Source organism: Schistocerca cancellata, chromosome 2 (genome assembly GCF_023864275.1).
Source record: "Schistocerca cancellata isolate TAMUIC-IGC-003103 chromosome 2, iqSchCanc2.1, whole genome shotgun sequence".
In the NCBI taxonomy this organism is placed as follows: domain Eukaryota; kingdom Metazoa; phylum Arthropoda; class Insecta; order Orthoptera; family Acrididae; genus Schistocerca; species Schistocerca cancellata.
In genome coordinates, this window is record NC_064627.1 from 275,473,893 (window position 1) to 275,479,924 (window position 6,032).

Below are 6,032 nucleotides of genomic sequence, written 5' to 3' on the forward strand. Positions count from 1 at the left end.
CAACGGTGGTGCAGGCTTTTCAAGGCCGACACATATGGTACCTATTTTACTGATGCAGCGTGAAACAGCCTAAAGTATCTACAGTTTCTAATAAGTAAGCTGTCTTGCGGGATGGGTGTGTATGAGGGATTGGTGGGAATCCAGGACAGTTGCGTAACTGGGTATGTAAGTACCAAAATTAATCTGTTAATAGCCCTTTTGTATTTTTAAGGGATACATATGGCGAACCTAAGGCAGCCGCCATAGTTAGGAGTGGCAGTTATTGCCCAAGTTCCCGAGGGAAGCTAGGACAGTTAAAGAGGGACGTGATAACAGTTCGGTAGCCAGTTGTCAACATAATAATCTCTGTCCTGGGAGTCGACTGCCAGCATCAGATGTCCCATGTGATCCTTTCCTATCAGGCAAGGATTACGACTGACGCTTCGCCAAGGCGTCCTTCCTTAAGGTATATTCTCTGCGGGAACCCAGCTGAGCGCAGCATCATGTGTTACGACAGTGATGAGGATGTGATTGGCCTCTCAATAGCAACGAACTTAATTACTGAAACCAATCCTTCAGTCCCTATTCTGTCCTACCGAGGGGCCCACTGCACATTGTTCACTTATTAGACGACTTTACATTCAACATAAGGCCGACACATCGGATGCCCTGCCCATTCTATACATGACGTTGGGAGATCGAATGATTGGTGCTCTGCGAAGTATAAAATGGCTAGCATGCTCACACACAACATCTGGAACCTCTGAATTTTTATTTGTATGGAAAATTAAATAAAGTGGTGTACAAAGAAACACGATTACTGCACACATGGGATGCCATGTTACATTTGTAGCCCTGTGCTGCGATATTTCCTGATGAAATTCAACTTTTAGTATTTTCTGTCAAGAATCGATTTACAGCATGTATCAATGACGAAGGTCTCTAGTTTAACCACTTGAAAAACAATAACAATAATCACACGTACATTACCTATGTGTTTGTTTACATTTGGTACAACACAGCATATAGACTCTCGACAATGATACGGAATGGACTTTTAGCTCTCTCTTAGAGGTTCCTGGCTGGGTTTCCTTCGCTGGACCACTGTCTTCAGCAGTATTATTATCTTTGATGATCTGAAATGCAGTCTCTTGGAGTTACACGAGGAGAAGCGAAATCCTCCACCGAATAAACGTTAGGACTGTACTGTCATATTCTACATCTAACTGCATACTCCGCAAGCCACAACACGGTGCATGGCGGAGGGCTTCTTGTAACCCTTCCTTGTAACCCTTTCCTGCTGCACTCGAAATTGGAGCGAATGATTGTTTACATGCCTCCGTGATAGCCCTAATTTTTATTATCTTCTCTGCGTTGTTTTACGCTAAATCTACGTTGGCGGCAACAAAATCGTTCTGCTGTCAGCCACAAATGCTGGGTCATTAAGTTTTCTATATAGTTTTTTGCGAAAACAACTTCATCCTCTCCAATCATTCTCATTTGCGTTTACAGAACATTTCCGCAATACTCTTGTGTTCATCCAACTTACCGGTAACAAATCTAGCAGCACCCCTCCCCACCTGATGGGGATCCCAAATACTCGGCTACACTTTCTTATAATTCTCAGATTCACTATCGGCTTCACGAGCCTACTCCATTTACAGAGTTTCTCCTAGATATTTAATCTACTTGATTGTGTCAAGTCGCATACCAGAATACCGTATCAGATCATCACAGGAACGTATCCTTAGCAACCTGACATTCGTCACACCAGTTAAACATAAATTCTGTCTGTCCTGTATTCTCCTACAGACATCAACGATGACATTTTCCCGCACATTACAGCGTCATCACCAAAGACTAGCAGATAGTTGCTCACTCTGTCCGCCACATCGCTTATGTACACAAAGACCAAGAGCGATTATATCACCTTTCCCTGGAGCACTCCTGGCGATTCTCTTGTCTCTGATGACCATATTCCCCTCATACGAAATTTGTTGCTACCTTCTCTACTGTTGCTGTCCGGCAGTAAGACAGAGCCTTGCGAAGTGGCCAGGTCAAGCTATTCCTGCTTTTTTAAGCTGAGTGGCAATGGGGGAAAATGCATCGAAATGTGAGATTATAATCTACACCTACCGAGCAATAATATCGAATATTTTAATTAGCTAAGGACCAAAGTATATACTTTCAAAGTTCAGTTTCCACAAAGTGGCGAAATGGTCACTTTGGCAGACATTGGCCAACGTGAGCAACAAAAATGGCCTCTTAGTTTTAAACTCAAAGAAAGAGGGAGAATAAAATGTTTTGAAAAAGAACTAAATATATTTCATTGTGAAACACCATTCGATTTATTTACAGTTTTCACATATAAAACGTGTGTTCCTCCACTCCCGTACAGAGTTCGTGAGCCCTGAGCGCTAAATCCTCTGCTATTCTGGCCTAGAATTAGGAAATTCTTGTTCACAGCAAGTGCATTCTGTCTCTTCACCGTCGTCGTCAAAAAGAGCTCTTCTAGGAACGGCTTTACTGCTCTTCGTACTCTTCTTCTTGCTCCTTGTTCCTGTTTTTCGTTTTCCCGTAACTTTATTTTCTTTTTCTTCTCCTTCGTTATTTACCATTTCTAGGTCACTCTTACAAGTACTTGCTGTAATTATCGCCGCCGAGCCTTTGTTTCGGCTGCTGCTGTAAAGTTTTCTCCCTACACAATACGCCGAGAAACCACCGTCGAAGTGGCCACTTTGCCCGCGTTGAGGCCTTTGCACAAAAGCTGTACGCGGTTTAATAACATGACCGAACTTCAATAACTGAAATAGACTATGGAATCGCGATGTAAAGCTTTCGTTAATAAGACATCAGTGACATTCCATCTTTATAACAAATACACAAAATGATCACTTACTTTACATCAGGCAAAAATTATTTTAACTCTGAGGAGCGACACAGCAAAAAAAAAAAAAAAAATGGCCCTGAGCACTATGGGACTTAACTGCTGTGGTCATCAGTCCCCTAGAACTTAGCGACACAGCAGATTGGTTACATTTTATGTGGTGACTGCGCTCGCCAGGAAAATAAGCCTTCCCCGAGCCACGCCAGCACCTATTCCTCAGGATCCCAGTGTCCACTTTGCCCACCAAGGCCACTTTGCCGGTGTCTCCCTTAAGAAGTTCAGAAAAAAAGGACGCAGCTGTGAATGCTCTTTCTAGTGTCGTTATATCCCTCCATATGGCTGACAACTGCTGCTGCGTGCACAATGGAACATTATCCTGTAGCTTAGTATTACGAAATCGCCTTACATGTACTACAACCAAACAAAATTTAAGAAAGTAATAATTAACTAAACAAGTGAGATACCTGACACCTAGTTTCAAAATAAAAAAAGAAACGTATCAATATGTTTCTAGATCACTGAATCAAGTTTCACATACAAAAAGACTTTTCTCTATTAATCGTATGTGTTGCCACAATTTTCTATTACGTTTTCATTCATTCGGTATAAAAGGTGGTTATAATTTCCTGGCTGACACAATACGTCAGGTGTCGTAGGTATGGTTACGAATTTAATCCACTGTAAATGCGTCAAACATGGTTCGTCAAGCCGGTCGTATGTTTCCGCTTGGGAGCGACACTGGACACCGGAGCGGCTATCAGTTCACTGGAGCTGCGTTTGCTGCTTTCTGTCCAATAATCCCTCGCTTGTCATTCCTGTCTGCATTGCACGTAGAATTTTGTAAATAGCACTGTGAGCACACAATGTACCACAATAAAAAGAGTGGAGACAGTATGTCACACATGAGCGAAGTGAAAGAAAAAGTTACAAAAGCCCGTATGACACCTTCTGTCTGTGTGACGTGTGAAAATATGGTGAGCTGTTAGCATAACAGACGAACAACTGATGTGCTACAAACCGCAGCTGTTGTGAGTTTCAAAAACGAGTCCCATGGGGAAAGACGATTACGGTTTAACATCCTGTCAACGACAAGGTAATTAGAGAGAGATGAATAACGCAGTATATTACTTTTATCGTTTGGAAGCAAAGACACTATTAACACTATCGTGAAGACATAAATTAGATCACTACCTGAACGTGCTGTCTAGATTATTTGCCTTTTCGCTTTCGTTACTAATTGGGCAACGGCCTTGCCACAGTGGATACACCGGTTCCCGTCAGGTCACTGAAGTTAAGCGCTGTCGGGCGTGGCCGGCACTTGGATGGGTGACCATCCGGGCCGCCATGCGCTGTTGCCATTTTTCGTGATGCCAACTGAGGACTACTCGACCGAATAGTAGCGGCTCCGGTAAAAGAAAACCATCGTAACGACCGGGAGAGTGGTGTGCTGACAACACGCCCCTCCTATCTGCATCCTCAGCTGAGGATGACATGACGGTCGGATGGTCCAGATGGGCCACTTGTAGCCTGATGACGGAGTGTTTTTCGTTAATAATTACCAACTTACCAGAACTGCGTGCATTATTTTTTTTTATTTTCCATGATAGAAAAATTGTCAAAACCGTTTGAGATAGAATGCACAAACTATTTCTTACAGCATACTTACCGCTGTTTCAGTTTTACGACTACTACAGGAAACACGTTTCCTTTATTCGTCAGTTCGATAGTTTTATGTGGTTTATGAGGATCTCAGCGAATTTTAGACATGAACTGAATAGCTGTAACCACTTCTGTTAACTATACCGAGCAAACAATGATTTCCATCACATCCTCGTGATGAACAAAAATGACGGTGCCAATATCGTAAGTACAAAATTAGAAGAGCTACCCTATGAAAGGTTGCATACACAAATGTGTTAATTTGAATATCGGTGTAAATTTGTGATCGGGAGACTGCGCAACGTCCATAGCCCAGTCTGAAATCTACATCTGAATCTTTGCAAGTCACTTTCAATATGTAGCTGAGGGAGCTGCTGGTACCGCAGTGATCTGCTTCCTTTTCTGTCCCAGTCAGAATCGGTAAGCCGAATGAGAGACTGTCAGTATGATTCCATGTGAAATCTAAGCTCTTCCCGGCACTATCATTTCACGCTATGTATTTGACAGGATGGAGTACACTGAGTCGAAACATTATGGCCACTTACTTAATATTGTGTTGGTGCACCTTTGGGAAGCAATATAGGAATGAGTTATGCATTAGCCGGCCGGTGTGGCCGAGCGGTTCTAGGCGCTGCAGTCTGGAACCGCGTGATCGCTACGGTCGCAGGTTCGAATCCTGCCTCGGGCATGGATGTGTGTGATGTCCTTAGGTTAGTTAGGTTTAAGTAGTTCTAAGTTCTAGGGGACTGATGACGTCAGATGTTAGTCCCATAGTGGTCAGAGCCATTTGAACCATTTGAATTTAAGCGTTAGAAAAGTCCTTTTTAGGTTTCCGTAGGTATGCGACACGAGATCCCTAAGCACAGGTCACGAATTTCCCATAAATTATGGACCAATAACTTGTGGGCGCGGAGATGGTGCCCGATAGCGTGTGTTTCATCACGGTCAGATCACGTGTACCTGATGGCTAACACACCGTCAGTTCACTATCACGTTTCTAAACTCAGTTCTGCTCGATACTGGCCTTGTGAGACGGACAGTTATCCTGCTGGAATATGCATGGGCCGCCATGAATGGCTTTAGTAGTCAGAAGACTTGTTCAAGTGGTCCACAGCTGTCAGGAGGTATTCGTTCACTGTTACAAATACCATGGAAGACCAGGGGAATGACTATCATATTATTGCATTTGGCCTACTGTGGCCATTATTGGAAACAGGCTATGATGTTATAGTAAATATACACTCCTGGAAATGGAAAAAAGAACACATTGACACCGGTGTGTCAGACCCACCATACTTGCTCCGGACACTGCGAGAGGGCTGTACAAGCAATGATCACACGCACGGCACAGCGGACACACCAGGAACCGCGGTGTTGGCCGTCGAATGACGCTAGCTGCGCAGCATTTGTGCACCGCCGCCGTCAGTGTCAGCCAGTTTGCCGTGGCATACGGAGCTCCATCGCAGTCTTTAACACTGGTAGCATGCCGCGACAGCGTGGACGTGAA

At 43.8% G+C, this 6,032-nt stretch overlaps 1 pseudogene; it reads left to right on the forward strand.

Annotated features, from left to right (window-relative positions):
* Nucleotides 1-4,106: 4,106 nt before the first annotated feature.
* LOC126164292 (5S ribosomal RNA) lies at nt 4,107-4,224 on the forward strand (annotated as a pseudogene).
* The last annotated feature ends 1,808 nt before the right edge of the window (nt 4,225-6,032 follow it).